The 23,002-nt window shown below is 45.2% G+C and overlaps 1 protein-coding gene across 7 annotated transcripts in view; it reads right to left on the minus strand.

Annotated features, from left to right (window-relative positions):
• Positions 1–23,002, minus strand: part of LOC147109246 (ena/VASP-like protein) — a 354,043-nt gene that overhangs the window by 147,255 nt on the left and 183,786 nt on the right. Inside the window, exon 1 of one of the 7 annotated variants that reach the window (XM_086002995.1) lies at positions 4,872–5,034. The exons of the other annotated variants lie outside the window; for them this stretch is intronic. The gene's annotated coding sequence lies outside the window, so the exon portion shown is untranslated. Of the gene's footprint in view, positions 1–4,871; positions 5,035–23,002 lie in introns of those variants that run through there. 7 annotated transcript variants of the gene reach the window in all.

Genomic DNA, 23,002 nt, shown 5'->3' on the forward strand with positions numbered 1-23,002 from the left:
ATTCTCCCTTTCCACCTGGCCATTCCCCCGGGGGTTGTAGCTGGTGGTCCTGCTTGTAGCAATACCTCTCGCGAGCAGGTACTGACGAAGTTCGTCGCTCATAAAGGATGAGCCCCTGTCGCTATGAATATAGCTAGGGAAACCGAACAAGGCGAAGAGGTCATTCAGACATTTAATGACCGTGGTACTGGTCATGTCTGAGCAAGGGATGGCAAACGGGAAACGGGAGTACTCGTCAATTATGTTGAGGAAGTACACATTGCGGTCAGAGGAGGGGAGGGGCCCTTTAAAATCGACGCTCAGCCGTTCAAAGGGGCGCGTGGCTTTGATCAGGCTTGCTCTGTCTGGCCTATAAAAATGCGGTTTGCACTCGGCACAGATTTGGCAGTTCCTGGTCATGGTCCTGACCTCCTCGATGGAGTAGGGCAGGTTACGGGATTTGATGAAGTGAAAAAACCTGGTGACCCCCGGGTGGCAGAGGTCATTGTGGAGGGTCTTCAGTCTATCAACCTGCGCGTTGGCACATGTACCACGTGATAGGGCATCTGGGGGCTCATTGAGTTTCCCGGGCCGGTACAAGATATCGTAATTGTAGGTGGAGAGTTCGATTCTCCACCTCAAGATCTTGTCATTCTTGATTTTGCCCCTCTGCTTATTATTAAACATAAAAGCTACTGAACGCTGGTCAGTGAGCAGGGTAAATCGTGTTCCGGCCAGGTAATGCCTCCAATGTCGCACAGCTTCCACAATGGCCTGGGCCTCCTTTTCGACAGAGGAGTGTCGAATCTCGGGGCCCTGGAGCTGCACTTCCCTCTGCAACTGGACCCTGGACTTCCTAACAAACAGACCCCAGTCTGTCAAATTAGGTAACCACACCTCCCCGCCCCTGACCCTGAACACGGGGGCCCCACAAGGATGTGTGCTGAGCCCCCTCCTCTACTCCCTCTTCACCCACGACTGTGTGGCTGTTAATGGTTCCAACACCATCATCAAGTTTGCAGATAACACCACGGTAGTAGGCCAGATCACCAACAACGATGAGTCAGCCTACAGGGAGGAGGTCCAGCATCTCGTGAAGTGGTGCGCCGACAACAACCTGGCCCTTAACACCAAGAAAACAAAGGAAATAATCGTGGACTTCAGGAAGTCCAAAGGCGGAAATCACACCCCCATCCACATCAATGGGGCGGAGGTGGAAAGGGTGGCCAGCTTTAAGTTCCTCGGAGTCCACATCACGGAAGACCTCTCCTGGTCCCTCAACACCTCCTCTCTGGTGAAGAAGGCCCAGCAGCGCCTATATTTCTTGAGGAGGCTGAAGGGATGTAATCTGTCACCCCCGATCCTCTCTAACTTCTACCGCTGCACTATAGAGAGCATCCTGACAAACTGTATCACGGTATGGTACGGCAGCTGTAGTTCCCATGACCGGAAAGCCCTGCAGCGGGTAGTCAAAACTGCCCAACGCATTACCGGCACCCGACTACCGACCATAGAACATATATATCAGAAACGCTGCCTACGGAGGGCACGGTCCATCATCAAAGACCCTACCCACCCCAGCCACAGTCTGTTCGCCCTCCTACCATCTGGAAGACGCTACAGATGCATTCGCACCCGTACGACCAGATTTAGGAACAGCTTCTTTCCCAGGGCTGTCATCCTACTGAACTCCACAAATAAACACTAAAGCCTGCACATCTGCCGATGCACTTTATTATGGTCATATTTATGCTAATATAGATGTACAAATAAATGTATGTTGAAATATTTAAGTGTCCTAATCCAAATTGTACACTCTCGGGAGCCGCAAGCCTACATTTCGTTGTACTGCACTTGTGCACTAACAATGACAATAAAAGTTGATTTGATTTGATTTGATTTGGAGGGTCCTTGAGAAAAAGGCCACGGGTCTCCCCGCCTGGTTAAGGGTTGCAGCTAGGGCAAAGTCGGATGCGTCGCTCTCCACTTGGAAAGTGATGGACTCATCCACTGCGTGCATCGTGGCCTTCGCAATATCTCTTTTTATGAGAGTGAAGGCTGCACAGGCCTCTGCTGTCAGGGGGAAGGAGGTGGACTTGATGTGGGGTCTGGCTTTGTCCGCATAGTTGGGCACCCACTGAGCATAGTACGAGAAAAACCCTAGGCATTTCTTCAGTGTTTTTTGGCAGTGGGGGAGGGGGAGCTCCATAAGGAGGCGCATCCTGTCGGGGTCAGGGCCGATGACTCCGTTCTCCACTACACAGCTAAGAATGGCAAGGCGCGTGGTATGAAACATACATTTGTCCTTGTTGTATGTTAGGTTCAGCCGCTGGGCCGTACGGAAGAATTTCTCTAGATTAACATCATGGTCCTGCTAGTCGTGGCCGCAGATGGTGACGTTGTCTAGATAGGGGAAAGTGGCCTGGAGCGCGTTCTGGTCAACCATCCGGTCCATCTCCCGTTGGAAGACTGAAACCCCGTTGGTGACGCCGAAGGGAACTCTGAGGAAGTGGTAGAGACGACCGTCAGCTTCAAAAGCTGTGTACTGGCGGTCCTCAGCCCTGATGGGGAGCTGGTGGTATGCCGACTTCAGATCAATCGTCGAGAACACCCGGTATTGTGCTATCTGATTGACCATGTCAGATATGCGGGGGAGTGGGTATGCATCTAGCTGGGTGTAGCGATTGATCGTCTGGCTGTAGTCAATAACTAGGCGCTGTTTTTCGCCAGTCTTCACTACCACCACTTGTGCTCGCCATGGGCTGGTGCTACTTTCAATAATCCCTTCCTTCAGGAGTCTCGCTACCTCGGATTTAATGAAGCTCCTATCCCCGGCACTGTAACGCCTGCTTTTGGTAGCGATGGGCTTACAGTCGCGGGTGAGGTTAGCGAACAAGGAGGGGGGGGGACTTTAAGGGGGGGGACTTTAAGGGTGGAGAGGCTGCAAATGGTGCGCGGCGGGCGATTTAAAAGCTGCTGGCTGCAGACTGTGAGTGGGGGGAGGGGTCCGTCGTACGCTAATGTGACACTCTTAAGGTGGCACTGAAAATCCAACCCCAGTAGAACGGCAGCACAGAGATGGGGCAGGACCAGAGGTTTAACATTTTTGTATTCTGTGCCCCTTACTGAAAGGGTCACCACACAGTAGCCACCGACGTCCGCTGACTGGGCTTTGGAAGCCAAAGAGATCCGATGGCGCGTCGGCAGGACCGGGAGAGAGTAACTGCGCACCGTGTCGGGGTGGATAAAGCTCTCCGTGCTCCCGCTGTCAAAAAGGCAGGTAGTGGCGCGGCCATTTACCGTAATGTCCATCATGGACCTGGACAGTTGATGAGGGAGAGATTGGTCCAGCGTCACGGAGGCCAGCGTATGGTCGAGCGAGTCGATGTGGTCGTCAGATGAGGCGGTGGTTGAGTCCGGGTCCCCCGTGGTTGAAGTTGGAGACGTCCAAGATGGCGGACAAAATGACGGCGCCCATGATCCCGATCCCCACGCGGCTGGGGGAGCCCAAGATGGCGGACAAGATGGCTGCCCCCACGGTTCGCACGCGGCGCTGCTGGCGTTAGTGCTTTTACCTTTGCAGGCGCTGACATAGTGTCCTTTCTTCCCGCAGCCGGAGCAGGTAGCGTTTCTCGCCGGGCAGCGTGCTCTGGGGTGTTTTGCCTGGCCACAAAAATAACATTTCTGTGCCTTGGACATCGCAGCAGCAGTTGAAGGTGGCGGTCCCATGACCCAAGGTTGTGGCGTCCACGTTGCGGAGCGGTTAGGGGAGAAGGCGTCCATATTCCTGTGGGCCGCGTCGAGCGAGAGCGCGAGGGACACTGCCTTTCTCAGGTCCATTTCTCCCTTTTCCAACAGTCTCTGCCAGGAGTAGTCGGACCTTAGACCCGCGACGAAAGCATCTCGATCAGTCCCTCCGTGTGTGCTGCGGCTGATACTTCTTTGCAATCGCAGCCTCGGCTGAGTATCCGTAGTGCCCGTAGGAAGGCCTCCACCGATTCCCCAGGCTGCTGTCTGTGGGATCTTAAGAGGTGCCTGGCATAGACCGTATTTACCGGGCGTGCGTATTGCCCTTTTAGCAGATCGATAGCCGCCGCGTAGGTCGTCGCGTCCTGGATTATTGTATAAACTTGGTGGCTCACCTTTGAGGCCAGGATTTCCAGCTTGTTTTCGTCCAGGGTCACAGTTGAGGCTTGCAGGTAAGCCTCGAAGCAACGCAGCCAATGCGCGAATTTGGTAGCCGAACCCGCTTCTTGGGGGTCTAGGTCCAGGCATGTTGGTCTGAGGGCTCGCAGCAGCTCCTGCTGCTCAGCGTTTGGTGCAGCAGCCTGCTGCTCAGCGTTTGTTGCCAACATTTTGTTTTTGCTAATAAAATTGATGCGCTATCAATTACTCATAAGAGACGGAGAGTTAGGAGAGTAACTAAAAGGCTTTTATTAGCAAAGAACAGAGCATGCCTCTCGTGGTTGACTGGGTTCCAAGAAGGCAGGGGGCTGCAGAGCGGTCACCTTTATACCTGGGCCTGTGGGTGGAGCCAGAGGCAGAGCCAGCAGAGACATGCTGAGGCATGCATAGGTACAACAGTGTGTAACAACAACAACAACGGTGAACAACAATAACAGTGGTTTACCACACACTTGTCTAATAACACTCACTGCACTTCAAAGTAATTCATTGTACGTGCAGTGTTTCGAGACATTCCGAGAGATGTGATAAGTCACTATATAAATGCAAGTCCTTTTTTTATATGTTCAGGAATCATGAAGGACCATTGTCCTAGGCATTAAAAGGGGGATGGTTGTAAGTAGGTCACCATTGCTTTCTTAATGTCTCTATTGTTCAAATTGATACACCAACTATAGCAGCACCAGACAATGAAATAAGCAACTCACCAAAAGACGTGAAAGACATTTTCCAAACGATTCCAAAGCAAGGACTAACTGATCATTTTTGGTCTCTGGAGATTTTCACACTAAATTTGGAAGAGATATGAAATAACAGTGGCCTCCATTCACTGTGCAGTCAAGTTTGAAGAGTTGAATGATTTACCTAGTTCTGCAATGAAAATGATTGAGTGACAACTTGCACAATGTTTGAACATCACAACCACCAAAAGCAAACACTGAAAGCACCAGACTGAAATGTACCCGATCCATTACATTCCAGTGAGGAAATAGTTGGAAGGCAGTGCCAGAAATTGCTGTGTATACCCAGAGGCAGACTAAAGTGGGGGTCAGAACATGACCGTTTGCATGTAGTAAATTATGACTGAAAAAAAACCACAACCCACAAAGCTGATTTCCACCACCTTCCCCTGCCCACAACCTGTCGCAATACCGGTGCCTTAAAAATAACCAGGCCAGTTGGCAAAACAAAAGCCAAAGGAGAAAAATGAGCTCTGGTGATTGATAAACTTCCTGAAAACTAAAGAATGAAAGCCAAAAGAATGGTGTGAAAGAACAGCTCTAAAAATAACTTGAGAATAAGGACCAACAGAGCCATGGCTCTTTGATAAGCTACTTTGCTTAAAATGACCTTTCCTCACAAAAAACAAAAATGGATTCTACACACCAGCTTCAGTGAACAATGTCAGAAATGCAAATGTTCTGCAACGAATAAGAAAAACTGAATACACCACGTGTATACTGTCGCAGAAACAAGGTTCGACTGCGTAACTGCAAGCAGCTATTTAAAGCAGGAAAAGCTATTAGGACGACCTTGCTTAAATAGTATAGTAGAGAATAGACTGAGGTACATAATAGACAGAGATACCAAATACAGAGGTACAGGATAGAAGAGATACAGAATAGAGAGAGGTACAGAATTGACTGAGGTATGGAATAGATAGATAAGAGGTACAGAATAGACAGACAGAGGTACAGAATAGATTGAGGTATGGAACAGACTGAGGTACAGAACAGATAGAAGGTGAGATTTTCATGGGTTTGTGCACTGCATCACCTGGATTCAGCGAATGTCAGTAAATCCTTTACGGACTTGCATTCCCATCTGCTGATTTTCCAATATTTGCTGTGCCCAGACCACCCAGTGCTCCTGGGGGCATACTGAGGAAAATCCCCCCTCGGACAACACTATAACAGAAGAAAAAGGGGCAGGACAATAATAGGGGCATACTACAGGCCACCAAATAGTGGAAGGGAATTGGAGGAAGAAATATGTAGGCAAATCTATGAGGGGAGTAGTAGGCATAGACTAATAATCATGGGAGATTTCAACTACCCCCAAATAAACTAGCAGGAAGTAGTAGCGAAAGGAAAAAAAGGGAATTGAGTTTTTACAAAGTAAACAGGACTCCTTTCTCCATCAGATGCAAGAAGTCCAACAAGAGTAGTAGAGCATCTTAGTCGTTGTAATCACAACATAGTAAGGTTCAAGATTAGGATTGAGAGTGACATAAGTAGGACAAATATTAAGGTAATAGATTAGAAAAGAGCAATTATGAGGAAATGAGGGTGGAACTAAAGGTGGTAAATTGGGAGAAAATCTTGAGAAACAAAGACAGAAAAACAGTGGGAAATCTTTAAAAGGGTAATCAAGAGTTCAAGAGAAATGTATTCTACTAAAAGCCAAAAACAAGCATGCTAATTATGGAGCATCATAGATGAATAAATAACAAGGGAAAATTGAATCTAAAGAAAAAGATATAAAAGAAGTACTTAAAAACTAAAGGAAAGGAGGACAAAAGAAAATACGAAGAACTTAGGAGAGAAGTTAAAAAACCATCAGGAAGACAAAGAGAAATTACAAAATAAAATTATCAAGGTATATTAAAAAAGTGTTCTATAGACACAGGCCACTAAAGGATGAGCAAGATAAACTCACAGCTAATGACAGAAGTATTGAATAACTACTTCACTTCGGTTTTTTACTACAGAAGCTAACAAAATAGACACTTCACTAGAGGATGAGCTTAAAAAGCACATTAATGCAGTTGGGATAGAAAGGGAGAAAATAACTGAAGAACTAGCAAAAAACCCCAGGTCTGGATGGTATGCACCCACACGTACTCAAGGAATATATAGTTCCATAAAAGAGAGGATAGTGCCAGAGGACTGGTGGACAGCTAATGTTGTTCCTATGTACAAAAATGGAGATAAAACAAAACCCGAGAACTATAGACCAGTCAACTTGTCAGGAAAGATACTGGAATCTATACTAAAAGAAGTGACAGAAGAGCATCTAGAGACAGAAAATATAATAAAGTCAGCATGGATTCTGAAAGGCTAAGTCATGCTTAAATAACCTGACAGAATTCTTTGAAGAGGTAATGGAAAGAGTAGACGAGGGTAGGGGATTTGATAGTTAGGGGAGCCGACGGGTGTTTCTGTGGCCGCAGATGTGGCTCCAGGATGGTGTGTTGCCTCCCTGGTGCCAGGGTCAAGGATGTCGCAGAGCAGCTGCAGAACATTCTGAGGGGGGAGGGTGAACAGCCAGAGGTCGGGTCCCTATCAGTACCAACGACATAGGTAGAAAGAGGGATGAGGTCCTGCAGGCAGATTTCAGTGAGCTAGGAAAGAGATTAAAAAGCAGTGAGTATAGAAATAGGAGGATAGAGCAGATTAATGCATGGCTGGAGAGATGGTGCAGGAAGGAGGGCTTCAGATTCCTGGGGCATTGAGGCCGGTTCTGGGGGAGGTGGGGCCTGTACAGGCCGGATGGGTTGCACCTCAACAGAACCAGTACCAATATCCTCACAGGGAGGTTTGCTAGTGCTGTTGGGGAGGGTTTAAACTAAGTTGGCAGGGGGATGGGCACCAGGATGTAGCATTAGAAAGGAGAAACAAAGTGCACAAAGGATTGGGAGAGATGGATAGCACCAAAGTAAGAAATGGTAAGGTATTAGGTGGAGTCAGACTAAGAGAGAACACAGGATGGTCTAAGATAGGTTTACAGTGTATGTACGTGAACGCACAAAGCTTAGTAAACCAGGTTGGTGAGCTGCAGGCGCAAATAGCCACATGGGAATATGATGTCATGGCAAGAACAGAGACCTGGCTCAAAAAAGGGCAGGATTGGGTATTAAATATTCCTGGATATAGGGTGTTCAGGAAAGATAGGAGGTGGTGTGGCAGTATTGGCTAAGGAGAATGTTACAGTGCTGGAGAGAGGATGTCCTGGAGGGGTCAAGGACAGAATCTGTATGGCTAGAGTTAAGAAATAATTGAGGTGCCATTACACTACTAGGTGTATTCTATAGGCCACCAACTAGTGGGGAAAAATATGGAGGTGCAAATTTGCAGAGAAATTACAGAGAGATGCAAGAATTATAGAGTAGTGATAATGGGGGACTTCAACTATCCTAATATAGACTGGGATAGTAATAGTGTAAAGGGCAGAGACGGGGAAGAATTTCTGAAGTGAGCTCAGGAGAACTTTCTTGATCAGTATGTTTCCGGCCCAACGAGGAAGGAGGCATTGCTGAATCTAGTTCTGGGGAATGAGGATAATCAAGTGGAGCAAGTGTCAGTAGGTGAACATTTAGGGAACAGTGATCATAAGGTTTAGATTAATTATGGAAAAGAACAGGGAGCAATCTAGAGTAAAAATACTTAATTGGAGTAAGGCCAATTTCAGTGGGATGAAAATGGATCTGGCCCGGGTAAATTGGAATCAAAGACTGGCAGGCAAAACTGTAGTGGAACAATGGGCTGCCTTTAAAGAGAAAATAGTTTGGGTACAGTCGAGGTACATTCCCACTAGGGGGAAAGGTAGGGCAGCTAAAGTCAGAGCTCCCTGTATGACGAGAGAGAGTAAGATGAAGCAGAAAAAGAACGCGTATGACAGGTGTCAGGTCGAGAATACATCCGAGAATCAGGCCAAATACAGAAAGTTCAGAGGAGAAGTGAAAAAGAAAATGAGGGGCAAAGAGAGGGTATGAGAATATAATGGCAGCTAACATAAAAGGTAATCCGAAAGTCTTCTATAGGCATATAAATAGTAAACGGGTAGTAAGAGGAGGGGTGGGACCGATTAGGGGCCAAAAAAGAGACCTACGCATAGAGGCAGAGGATATGGCTGAGGTACTAAATGAGTATTTTGCACCTGTCTTCACCAAGAGGATGCTGCCATAGACATAGTGAAAGAGGAGGTAGAGGAGATACTGGATGGGATAAAAATTGATAGAGAAGGTACTAGAAATGCTGGCTGTAATTAAAGTAGATAAGTCACCAGGACCAGATGGGATGCATTCCCGGGTGCAGAGGGAAGTGAAGGAAGAAATTGCAGAGGTACTGGCCATAATCTTCCAATCCCCCTTAGAAATTGGGATGGTACCAGGGGACTGGAGAATTGTAAATGTTACACCCTTGTTCAAAAAAGGGTGTAAAGATAAACCCAGCAACTATAGGCCGGTCAGTAGCGGGGAAGCTTTTCAAAACAATAATCAGGGACAAAATTAACAGTCGCTTGGACAAGTGTGGATTAATTAAGGAAAGCCAGCATGGATTTGTTAAAGGCAAATCATGTTTAACCAACTTGATCGAGTTTTTTGATGAGGTAACAGTGAGGATTGATGAGGGCAAGGTGGTTGACATGGTGCACATGGATTTCCAAAAGGCGTTCGACAAAGTGCCACATAATAGGTTTGCCAGCAAAGTTGAAGCCCATGGAATAAATGGGACAGTGGCAGCATAGATACGAAATGGCTAAGTGACAGGAAACAGGGTAGTGGTGAATGGGTGTTTTTCGGACTGGAGGAAGGTATACAGTGCTGTTCCCCAGGGGTTGGTTCTAGGACCACTGCTTTTCTTGATATATATTAATAGCTTGGATGTGGGTGTACAGGGCACAATTTCAAATTTGCAGATGACACAAAACTTGGAAGTATAGTAAACAGTGAGGAGAATAGTGATAGACTTCAAGAGGGCATAGACAGGTTGGTGGAATGGGTGGACATGTGGCAGATGAAATTTAACACAGAAAAGTGCAGTGTGATACATTTTGGTAGAAAGAATGAGGAGAGGAAATATGAACTGAAGGGTACAATCCTAAAGGGGGTGAACAAACAGAGAGACCTAGGGGTATGAGTGCACTAATCGTTGAAAGTAGCAGGGCAGGTTGAGAAAGCAGTTAAAAATGCTTACGGGATACTGGGTTTCATGAATAGAGGTATAGAGTACAAAAGTGTGGAAATTAATGATGAACCTGTATAAAACATTGGTTCAGCCTCAACTGGAGTACTGTGTCCAATTCTAAGCACCACACTTTAGGAAGGATGTGAAGGACTTAGCGAAGGTGCGGAAAAGATTTACGAGAATGATTCCAGGGATGAGGGACTTCAGTTACGTGGATAGACTGGAGAAGCTGGGGTTGTTCTCTTTAGAGCAGAGAAGATTGAGAGGAGATTTGATAGAAGTGTTCAAAATCATGAGGGGTCTGGATAGAGAGAAACTGTTCCCATTGGCAGAAGGGTCGAGAACCAGAGGAGACAGGTTTTAAGGTGATTGGCAGAAGAATCAAGGGTGACATGAGGAAAACATTTTTACTCACCGAGTGGTAATGATCTGGAATGAACTGCCTGAAAGGGTGGTGGAGGCAGCCTCAATCACGGCTTTCAAAAGGGAGTTGGATAAGTACCTGAAGGAAATAAAATTGCAGGGCTACGGGGAAAGGGCGGGGGAGTGGGACTAGCTGACGTGCTCTTGCAGAGAGCCAGCACGAGCGCGACGGGCCGAATGGCTTTCTTCCATACTGTATCCATTCTATGATAAGTAACTTAATATCAAAATTTGCATATGATAACAAACTGGGGTTATACCTAATATTAAGGAAGAATGCAGCATAATAGAAGAAGACATTAGAAAACTTGCAGGCTGGGCAGTTAAGTGGGAAATGAACTTTAACATAGATAAATGTGAGGTAATGCACTTTGGTAGGGAAAACAGAAACATCACCTACGCCTTAGAAAATAATAAACTGAATGGGCAGAAGAGCAAAGGGATCTAGGGATACAGATGAACAAATCATTAAAAGCAGGATCGCAGGTCAACAAAGCAATTAAAAATGCTAACAAAGCACTGGGATTTATTTCTAGTGGTTTAGAATTCAAAAGTAGCGAAGTTATGTGAAACTTGTATCGGACCCTGGTTAGGCCGTACTGAAGAGTACTGTGTGCAGTTCTAGTCTCCATATTATAAAAAGGACAGAGAAGCACTGGAGAAAGTGCAAAAAATATTCATAAGGATGGTACCAGAACTGAGAGATTACAGCTATCGGGAAAGATTGAACAGGTTGGGGCTTTTTTCCTTTAGAAAAGAGAAAACTTAGAGGTGACCTGATAGAGGTCTTTAAGATATGTAAGTGCTTGATAGGATAGATGTGGAGAAAATGTTTTCACTTGTGGGAGAATCCAAAACTAGGGGCCATAAATACAAGATAGTTACTAATATATTCAATAGGGAAATGAGGAGAAATTTCTTTACTCAAGAGAGTGTTTATAATGTGGAACTCGCTACCACAGGAGGTGGTTGAGGCAAATAGCTTAGATGTTTTCAAAAGGAAACTAGCTGAGTACAAGACAAAAGGGAATAGAAAGATATGCTGAAAGGCTGAGATGAGGTCAATGGAATGGGAGGAGACTCGTGTGGAGTATAAACACCAGCACAGACTAGTTGGGTCAAATGACCGGTTTCTATGTTGTATATTCTATGTAATTCTATGCAAGAACAAATTACAAGATTCCAAGAACAAATTCATGTAATATTGTGGCCCAATGAAAGCAATACAGTGAATTATAGGAGAAGGTAATTATTGAAGCATCCTGTGAAAGTCTAAACAAATAAAAGTCGTCAGGAAAGTATATTCTTCAATCTGATTCACAGATATGTACCATTTAAATTTTTTTTATTTATTCATTCATGGGACGTGGGCATCGCTGGCAAGACCAGCATTTATTGCCCATCCGTAATTGCCCTCGAGAAGGTGGTGGTGAAGTTCGTGTGGTGAAGGTACTCCCACAGTGCTGTTAGGTAGGGAGTTCCAGGATTTTGACCCAGCGACGATGAATGAATGGCGATATATTTCCAAGTCAGGATGGTGTGTGACTTGGAGGGGGACTTGGAGGTGGTGGTGTTCTCATGTGCCTGCTACCCTTGTCTTTCTAGGTGGTAGAGGTTGCGGGTTTGGGAACTGCTGTCAAAGATGCCTTGGCTTCCGATAGTTTCATGGTCACCATTACTGATACTAGCTTTTTATTCCAGATTTATTTAATTAACCGAATTTAAATTCCCCAGCTGAATTCCTCATTTGAACTCACATCTCTGGATCATTAGTCCAGGCCTCTGGATTACTAGTCTAGTAACATAACCACTATGTTACTGTTCCCATTGTTGGAGCTGGTCATTGCCTGGCACTTGTGTGGCACGAATGTTACTTGCCACTTATCAGCCCAAGCCTGGATGTTGTCCAGGTCTTCCTGCATCCTGATTGCTTCATTATCTGAGGAATTATGAATGGAACTGAACACTGTGCAATCATCAACGAACATCCCTATTTCTGACCTTATGATGGAGGGAAGGTCATTGAGGAAGCAGCTGAAGATGGTTGGGCCTAGGACACTGCTCTGAGGAACTCCTGCAGTGATGTCCTGGGGCTGAGATGATTGGCCTCTAACTACCACAACCATCTTCCTTTGTATTAGGTGTGACTCCAGCCAGTGGAAAGTCTTTCCCCCTGATTCCCATTGACTTTAATTTTACTCGGGCTCCTTGATGCCACACTTGGTCAAATGCTGCCTTGATGTCAAGGTTAGTCACTCTCACCTCACCTCTGGAATTCAGCTTTTTTGTCCATGTTTGGACCAAGGCTGTAGCTAAGTTCGGAGCCGAGTGGTCCTAACGGAACCTAAACTGAGCATCATCGAGCAAGTTATTGGTGAGTAAGTGCTGCTTGATAGCACTGTCGACGACACCTTCCATCACTTTGCTGATGATTGAAAGTAGACTGATGGGGCGGTAATTAGCCGGATTGGATTTGTCCTGCTTTTTGTGGACAGGACATACCTGGACAATTTTCCACATTGTCTTGAACCACAGAAAGGTGCCAGGTGTGGAGCTGGAGGCGATCCAAGCCAAGTTGATCACAAGAGGTAAATGCTTTCTGCTATTTGTCCCCAGCTGTGTAACATCATTTGGACTGAATGTCTGAAGTCAATACTCACTTAAACACCAAAAATGATGACACAGACATACAATTATCATGCTACTAATATGTTTAACCATCCAAGCAAAATTATACTCTCAGTGATAGCATTACAAATCAAAGTAAATGCAGATTCAGAGTTAATTGAAGAGAAAGGAGCCTTCTGACAGGAAAGGGATGTTAAAGAACTGTTGCTATGTAGCATGGAAGAGGCACTAACGTTTCATTTTAAGTGTCCGTAATAAACTAGTACCAAAAATGAGCTTTGTCAGCCTGGTAAAATTATAGGGATATCATTCCATCAGGAATTGGTAAACAGAGTTTCTAATGATGCACCATCCGATCACTGTTCATGTCTGTAATTTAAAAGTTTGCTAAAAATGGTCCTATAAAAAACACATTTTGTAATGGTTTCAATGTCACATCTGTTGTGGTGTGAATTTTCCAAGTATCCAGTATAGTAACTGCATATTGGCAGATTGTTCCTGGCTGTTCCAAGAACTGAATGGGTCTGCCTCACCCCTGCTTCTCCATGAAGAGGGATGAAGTCCCTTCAAACTTTAAGCTTATGTAAAAAAAAAAGTCACTCACTTCAATGGAAATGAAAGTTGGGAGAGATAATATAATGGGTGGTTGATCAGATATCGCCCGTTTTAATGACAAAATTACCCCATGCTCTGGATATCAACGAGCTACCAACTGATCCCTAAGGCCTGCTTTACCATTGAGTAAACAAGCTCTAAGAGGTTTTAACTGGTTTTAAATATGATAAAAAGGAATGATTATTTCTGAAAAAAGCTTTCCAGTTACTTTACATGGTAGATGCAGGGAGGATGTTACCCCTGGCTGGGGAGTCTAGAACCAGGGATAACAGTCTCAGAATAAGGGGTTGGCCATTCAGGACTGAGATGAGGAGACATTTCTTCACTCAGAGGGTGGTGAATCTTTGAAATTCTCTACCCCAGAGGGCTGTGAAGGCTCAGTTGTTGAGTATATTCAGGACAGAGATCGATAGATTTTTGGATCTTAAGTGAATCAAGGGATATGGGGATAGTGCAGGAAGGTGGAGATAGAAACATAGAAGATAGGAGCAGGAGTAGGCCATTCGGCCCCTCGAGCCTGCTCCACCATTCAATGAGATCATGGCTGATCATCCAAACTCAGTACCCGGTCCCTGCTTTCTCCCCATATCCCTTGATCCCTTTAGCCTTAAGAAATATATCTAACTCCTTCTTGAATATATTTAATGAATTGGCCTCCACTGCCTTCTGTGGTAGAGAATTCCACAGGTTCACCACTCTCTGGGTGAAGAAATTCCTCCTCATCTCTGTCCTAAATGGCTTACCCCTTATCCTTAGACTGTGACCCCTGGTTCTGGACTCCCCCGCCATCGGGAACATCCTTCCTGCATCTAGTCTATCCAGTCCTGTTAGAATTTTATACGTTTCAATGAGATCCCCTCTCATTCTTCTAAACGCCAGCGAGTACAAGCCCAATCGACCCAATCTCTCCTCATACGTCATTCCTGCCATCCCAGGTATCAGTCTGGTGAATCTTCGCTGCACTCCCTCCATGGCAAGAACATCCTTCCTCAGATAAGGCGACCAAAACTGCACACAATACTCAAGATGTGGTCTCACCAAGGCCCTGTACAACTGCAGCAAGACATCCGTGTTCCTGTACTCAAACCCTCTCACTATGAAGGCCAACATACCATTTGCCTTCTTAACCGCCTGCTGTACCTGCATGCTTACCTTCAGCGACTGGTGCACAAGGACGCCCAGGTCTCGTTGCACTTCCCCTTCTCCCAATCTATTGCCATTCAGATAATAATCTGCCTTCCTGTTTTTGCCACCAAAGTGGATAACCTCACATTTATCCATATTATACTGCATCTGCCATGCTTCTGCCCAATCACCCAACCTGTCCAAATCATACTGGAGTTTCTTGGCATCCTCCTCACAGCACACACGCCCACCCAGCTTTGTGTCGTCTGCAAACTTGGAGATATTACATCTAGTTCCCTCGTCAAGATCATTAATATATAATGGGCCAGAAATTAGGATCGGGGGCTTGCCGCGCGTGCAAGCCCCCGATGTGCACTCACCCAGCGCGCCGACATCTGAAGCCTGGGCCTGCTTGGAATTCCGGTCACTAGCCCGGTTCAGATGTCGGCGCGATGTGCTTGCCTGATCCAGCGGCATAGTTAGTGCGATGTGCTGGCTGGGATCAGGTAAGCACTGTGCAGCCAATCAGGGGAGGGGAAACTTCATTCATGAATTTGATAGTAAGAACTGTCAAACTCATGAAAAGTACGGGCGCCCAAAAGACTAGTTTAACTTTAAATAAAATTTAAAAAAACATCCCAATAATTAAATAAACTATAAATAACTTTAAAAAAACTATTTTAAACAATTAATCAAATTTTTGAAAAATTTTTTTTTTTTTTTTTAAGAAATCGGGTCTAAAAATAAACTTACCTTACTGTAAAGTCCTTAGAAACAATAAAGCTGTGGAAAAAATGTTATAATTTTAAATAATAGACCACATACCTTCAAGAATCAAGTCCTTACGCCTCCTTTTTATATGTCTAAAAAGTTCAGGCCCTTGCACACGGGCAAATCAGTCAAAAAGAAGGAAGTTAAACGCGTGCGCGCAGAGTCCTGCGCGCACGCATTGGACCTCTGAACCCCTTGGAGGAAATGCCGGTTTCCCGCGCATGCGCTGTGCATGTTGAAATCCGGCACTTCCAACGGGCCCACACGTGAGTGCACCGTCCGTACTCACGCGTTGGGACCGGAATTACTGGCCCATTGTGAATAGCTGGGGTCCTAGGACCGATCCCTGCGGTACCCCACTAGTCACTGCCTGCCACTCGGAAAAAGAGCCGTTTATTCCAACTCTTTGCTTCCTGTCTGCCAACCAGTTCTCTATTAAAGTCAGTACCTTGCTCCCAATCCCATGTGCCTTAACTTTACACGCTAATCTCTTATGCGGGACCTTATCGAAAGCCTTCTGAAAGTCCAAATACATCACATCCACTGGTTCTCCCTTATCTATTCTACCAGTTACATCCTCAAAAAATTCCAGTAGCACGTTAAGCACGATTTACCTTTTGTAAATGAGGTAGAAGATCAGCCATGATCTTATTGAATGGCAGAGCAGGCTTGAGTGGCCGAATGACCTACTCCTGCTCCTATTTCTTATGTTCTTATGTAGGTACGATGGGCTGAAGGTGCCCCTATCTGAGCTGATATTTCTCCAATTCTATGATTGTCCCAAAATCCAAATTCCACCCGCTCACAGCATTACTCTTCTGAAACACAACACTGTGAGCTATGGGATGCTGCTACCCGGTTGTGACAGTTTTAATTTATGTCTTGCCTTTATATTTTTCAAGTAGGTTACTTGTGACAGTCACTTCATTAGTGGGTCTGTGAGGAAATTGCACAAGCTCTTTCTTGTACGCTCGTGTGGCTCATCTGCTCAGAGACAAGTGTCATAAACAACATCAAACTGCAATTGGATGATTTGAACTAAGTTAACCAGGTCACCCAAAAGGCAGCCTGTCCAAGACAATGCAGGATGAGCTTGTTTCTGTATGTTATTTCAAGATTAGAATAATATTTACCTGTATGTTTGTATGTATATAAAAACACTTCACACTAGAAAACTTATTTTGAGGAATGCAGTAAAATATTGATACTCCAACATACTCTGCCTGTTCTAAACAGTTGCATAACCAACTGATTTTCTTAAACTTTGATTACGGAAAATAAACAACTAATCTTTCTCGATGATTCTATTGGCTACTGAGTCTTTACACTATGGGGTTCATTATGTGGTTCCGTTGCAAAGCTGCATTGGGTGCATGATCACATTGAGCAAGGAAAGCGGACCTCACCCGAGTCTGTGAAATCAGCTCACTTAAATAAATTGACCCTATTCTTGCGGACAATGGTCCAGGTGCAGGGAACATACTTGATAGACGAGATAGCCCTTTTAAGGGCTGCTGGGAAAATTTAAAGGGATGTAGGCATTTAAAGTTAAGTGACAGTATAGTGGAGCAAAAATTTCTAAGACTATTTGTTTAAATATTTTCAGCCTTTCTATAGGCTGTCTGGGGAGAAAGTAGTAGGCAAAAGCAAGGGAAAGCAAAGCCAATGTGGAGATGTGAAAGGGTCTATGGGCAAGGAGCAAAGCGTCACAGCAGCCAACTCCCTGTTCGTTGGCTGGTGAAGTCAATACGCCGTTACATGAAATGGATGTGAGGAAGGTCGCCATCCTTGGCATTTCATGGGACCTTGCCCAAAAGCCAATGGTGCCCCATGCCTGGCAGGAAGTGGCAGTCAAGCTGAATGCAGCAGGACCCAGGAACAGAGGTGGAAGAAGATGGCAATACCTTAAGGAACCTGCCAAGCCAAGAGTATCTAGCAGCTCCTGTACAAGGTAGATGTCCCAAGACTGCCTGTGTTACCTGGCCAAACTATTTCACATTTACTTTTCACCCATGCCAAGCCCTAGCACAACCTTACAGCTCTTTCATAGTATCTCATGCATATCCACAATTCAGCAGGACAGACGCTCAACTTACAATTGAAAGCCTTGGCACGCCAATGTCTTCAAAAAGCTACAGAAATTATTGCAACACAACCTAGCTGCATGATACAGGGTCACTTACTGATACCCAGGATGACATCAGTTTGGCCACGTTTGCTATTGTAACCATGCAATTTACAACATCTCAAGAATTCTTCTCTGCTTGCATAACACAAGGGAACAGACCAAAACTGCAGTCGGGTTCAGGAATCACAAGCTCTCTACTCCCAAGAGGAGGCCACCCTACATATCCTTGCATAAAGGAGCATGGAGGCATTAGAGGAAGGTGAAGCCACAGACCTCCTCCAAGCTCAGGGCGAGTACCATGTCACAATCATAAACACCCAACCATCATGTGCAGTATATTGCAAGGCAAGCTCCGTTTGTAGGTGTACCAGGGACACAGCATCTAATATTTGTTCTTTTGCTGTCACTGCAGTCCTTGCAGAGTAGCTCACCAATTCTCCAGAGCAAGACAGCACTATGCAACATTCTTTGATCCTCTCATCAACATTTGCTACTCACAGCCCAAAGTTAAATGAGCTCGACGAGGTAGCACAGGGTGAGTCACAGTGCACAGGTGAGGAGGAACAAGTGGTAGTCGCAGGAGTAACAGAGCCCAGAGGACCACATGTGTGCCATCAATATCTTCGCACTTTGGGGAAAAGCGACATGTGGCAAGAGTGCTATTGGCTGTATTAATTTTGGAAACTAATGAAAGATTTAGCCATTACAAACGAGACAGCTGTCGCTAGATTTACACTGCTGCTTGTGAAATTTTGAATTTGGCGATTATCTCTCGCTGTTGCTGAAGGATACAAGTACAAGGCAGGAGTTACCTTGACAGCCACTGGCAGAGCGGCTTCTGTCCTGGAACTTTTCTGAAAGTCTGGTTCCAGGTCCCGACAGATTTCTATGACTGCCTCCCTACTGCATCATAGGTAGTTAAATCAGCATGTCTAGGTCTGTGCGCCTTGGTCTTTATGTGTAGCTGGGTGGGCAAGGATGGATGCGGCAAGACTGCCTCAGGTGTAAATGCACCCCTTTCTTGTGCTCAAGATTGTTCCTCCCCTATAACCAGATAGCAGAGGGGTATGCCCAGCCGGACGCCCAGTTTCAGAATTGAGGCTGTGGCAATTGAAATTACAGCTCGCAACAAGGCACAGATGAAAAATAGGGGACCACAAAAATGCAGATCAAAAGTGAAACAAACAGCAAATGTTGTGAAAAAAGTAAAGCAACAGCGAGTGCCGTAGCAGAAAATAATTGTAAAGCTAAAAGTGAAACTCCCCTTTAAGACTTCAATGTCTAAAATGGATGAAGGTACTTTTACTGCAGCATCCATTTTAAATGAGTGCCCAATGAATGCAGCATATTTCTGGCAAAAATAATGGGGAATACTGCCACAAGGTTGTTAACAATTTTTTTTTTTTTTTTTAAGGCCTTAATAATGATAACACACAAAAAGTGCGATGAAAAGCAACCCGGCTGCTCAATGACATGTGAATCGAACAAATCACAGGGCTAAGAAATGCTTGCTGGCTTTACAACTGGAGCTTGCTCAACTAACATTGGTGCACCCAATCAAATAATCAGTCCTTAATCAGATGGACTGAATCCATCTTTTCCGGTCCTGTACATTCCTATGCTCCACGTAAATATTTCCTGTATGCTTTTGCAGTAACAGCATAAACAAACATAATGCTTGTTGACTGTCTGGAGTGCTTTTGCAGTACAGGAAACTTTTGTTTAACCGGAGGTTAAATGTCCGGAAAGCTCTATCTACCGGCAAAATTCAGGAGCCGTTTCCTATAAGTTTTTTACTTCTCGTTGCTTTTTTTTTCCAGTCAGGCTCTGCAAGGTCTAGCTGAAGTTGTTGTTTAGCTACAGAGACGCTTTTAAGCTGCGGCCAACTGTTTTGAAGCTGTTGCTAAGCAACAGGGTTTGTTGATTCACACGGAGCTCAAAAGCTCCGTATGTTTTAACATTAGCACTGGTTTCTACGGCAGTTTTGATGGTACGGCACCAGCTCAGTCCCGTCAGTGCCGGATTACCAGAAAGTTTCCTGTATTAACATTCAAATTGGAGTAAAAAAACACGAACTCAAGCAGCACAAATCTCTGCTGACACTATCAGGGCAGTCCTAAAGACATTAACATATAGGAAGGAAACAGCAGCAGCTTTTAGAAAAATATGAATTCAGAGTGATGGAAAAATTTGGCAAATCCTTTTTTTTCAAGCTGATAAATCCACCCAGCAGCACAGTGGCACAGCACATCAGAGCACCAATAACCAGTGCCACATAACACTGGGATACAGGTTGGAACTCTCACTCTGCTGGGTTCCCCATCTCAGCTGTGTTGCTGCAGGGAGATGTTGAGCCCAGATGTTGAAGGACCATCACTGCCCCTGTAGCCCTATTGGAAAAACCTTTGAGCTTAAGCTTCTTAAACCAATGATGTGATGGCATAATTCACATGTCATCGCAATACTTGTGCAATGTCACAATGAATTAGCAAAAACAAACTGATGATCGACTTTTTTTTTAAAGAACTGACCAATTAAATTCCTTCCCCTAAGCACTGATCCCCATTCAAATATGCCCTAAACCAGGCCTAACTAGGCTTCAACAAATGCTGCACATCATTTCTGCAGTTCAACAGGGGCTGAAATTTATTAACTCCTGCATCTACAACCATTGCAATTATTGCTTGCTATGATAAATTGACCCTTAGTGTTAGGGGATTAAATACGTGGGGTTACGGGGATAGGGTGGGATATGTGTCGGTGCAGGCTCGATGGGCCGAAATGGCCTCTATCTGCACTGTGGGGATTCTGTGATCATTAGACAAATTGTTCAGATATCCGCTGAACAGTTTTGACTGAAATAATCCATTTATAAACTACTTAACCACTGTACCAGCATCTCTGTTGTATCCGTGTGTTAATAGAGACACTGAAGACAGGAGTTGGTTTCACAGGTGTTTACTGAACAAAGTCTGGAGGGGAACTAACTGATACAACACAATATACAGGCTTATATAGCCCGAGTGACCATTACCGGCATTACAGTACACAGGGGGCTCTTAAAGGCACATACACTACAATTCCTCCCCTTTTAGCCAACCAGTACATCATATTTTAAGTAATCATTAATTACATGTTACAAGAAAAATAATCTACACATTGCTGCAGTTAATTAATTATAAGTCAGTCTCTCTGGAGGCTTCCTGACTTGGTCCGGATAACGCCTCGGTGGTGTAGTAGTTTCTGGTGGTGTAGTAGGTTCTTTTGGCAAGGCTGATTCGGCTTGAATGCCAGTGTCGGGTTCATCGGGTTCCAGTATCACCGGATCGGAGGTAGATATGGGTATCTCTACTTCATCATTAGGCGTATAGAGTTGTGGTGTAGGTTGTCCCGTTTCGGATGAGACTATGATTTGGTCAGCATGGCGCCTTATTATGCTTTCTCCGATGTCCACGGTATACATCAGCGGTCCTAGTCGTGTGCAGATAGTTCCAGGCTGCCATTTCTCGGTACGGTAGTCCCGGGCCAAAACTTGTTGACCTATCTGGAAGGTTCTAGTTGGCCTTTCATTCATGCCTTGAAATTGCCGGTTCTCCACGTCCCTTCTGATGTTTGGCTTGATCAAATCCAGCCGGCATCATGGCGGGAGTTTGGTTTGTAACCATATGTGTTGCGTTCCTGTATGCAAAGAAGTTATCTACCTTATGCTGTAGTTTTATGTCTTCATTACCCATGGCCTTTATGGCCTTCTTGAAGGTCTGGACAAACCTTTCAGCCAATCCATTGGTGGCGGGATGGTATGGGGCAGACGTGCAGTGCTTAACCCCATTGTTTTTTTAAGAACTTCCTGAATTCTTCGGACGCAAATTGCGGTCCATTATCAGAACAGATCTGTTCAGGCAGCCCATTCCTGGCAAATATGGTCCTTAATACAGTGATGGTTTTTTCCGTGGTGGTGGAGGACATCTTTATTACCTCCGGCCACTTGGAGTGTGCATCAACTGCGATTAAAGAACATTGAGTCCATAAATGGACCAGCAAAGTCGATGTGCACCCTTTGCCAGGGAGATGAGGACCACTCCCATGGATGTAGAGGGGCTTGTGGTGGGGCGTTTTGGACCTTCTGGCATCCGAGGCAGCTCTTGGTCATTTCTTCGATGTCTCCATCGATACCTGGCCACCATACAAATGCCCTGGCTAGGTTCTTCATTTTCACTCCACCCAGATGCCCCTCGTGAAGCTCCTTTAGCACTTTATCCTGGAGTTTGGGTGGAATCACCACTCTGGATCCACACATCAAGGTTCCTCGGCATACTGACAGCTGTTCTCTTCTTTGCGAGAATGCTGGCAACAGTGTTCGCCATGTGCTGGCCATCCCTTCACTGTTAAATCGTAGACTCAAGAGAGAGTCGGGTCATTTCTAGTTTCCCTTTCAATGGCAGAATTTGTTACTGGTAGACATTCGACTATGGTAGAGTGGAAAATCTCCACTGGGTCTACGGTAGGTGCTTCTTCTATCGTTGGCAACGGTAGGCGCGATAAACCGTCAGCATTCCCATGCTGTTTTGATCCTTTGTATTCTATGTTATATTGGTGTGCCCCTAGAAAAAGGGACCACCTCTGTAGCCTTTGCGCTGTCATAATGGGAACACCCTTTTTAGGGTTGAATATGGAGATGAGGGGTTGATGGTCAGTCAACAAGGTAAATTTTTGTCCGTGTAGGTAATGGTTGAATTTCTTCACTCCCCATACCAGGCTGAGTGCTTCCCTGTCGATTTGGGCATAGTTACGCTCAGCTGAATTCAATGAGCGTGACGCAAAAGCTATCGGCCGTTCCGAGCCATCAGGGAATTTATGCGATAATACTGCTCCTACGCCGTAAGGGGATGCATCGCACGCCAGTCTGATTGGCAGTGATGGGTTGTAATGAGCCAAAACTTCTTTGGACGTGATTAAGTCTTTGCATTTATGGAAGGCACGTTTACAGTCTTCGCTCCATTTCCAAATTACTCCTGTTTGTAGCAGTTCATTAAGAGGGTGCAGAAGAGTTGATAAGTTCGGTAAAAATTTATGATAGTAATTTATTAATCCCAGGAACGACCTTAATTGTGAAACATTTTCAGGTGCTGGGGCTTTTATGACCGCTTCAATTTTTTCAGGTGACTTATGCAACCCTTCCTTATTAATTATGTGGCCACAATATGATATTTGATTCTGGAAAAATTCGCACTTGGGGCGA

Source organism: Somniosus microcephalus, chromosome 12 (genome assembly GCF_052327205.1).
Source record: "Somniosus microcephalus isolate GS21.2 chromosome 12, FLI_Smic_1.0, whole genome shotgun sequence".
Taxonomy (NCBI): Eukaryota; Metazoa; Chordata; class Chondrichthyes; order Squaliformes; family Somniosidae; genus Somniosus; species Somniosus microcephalus.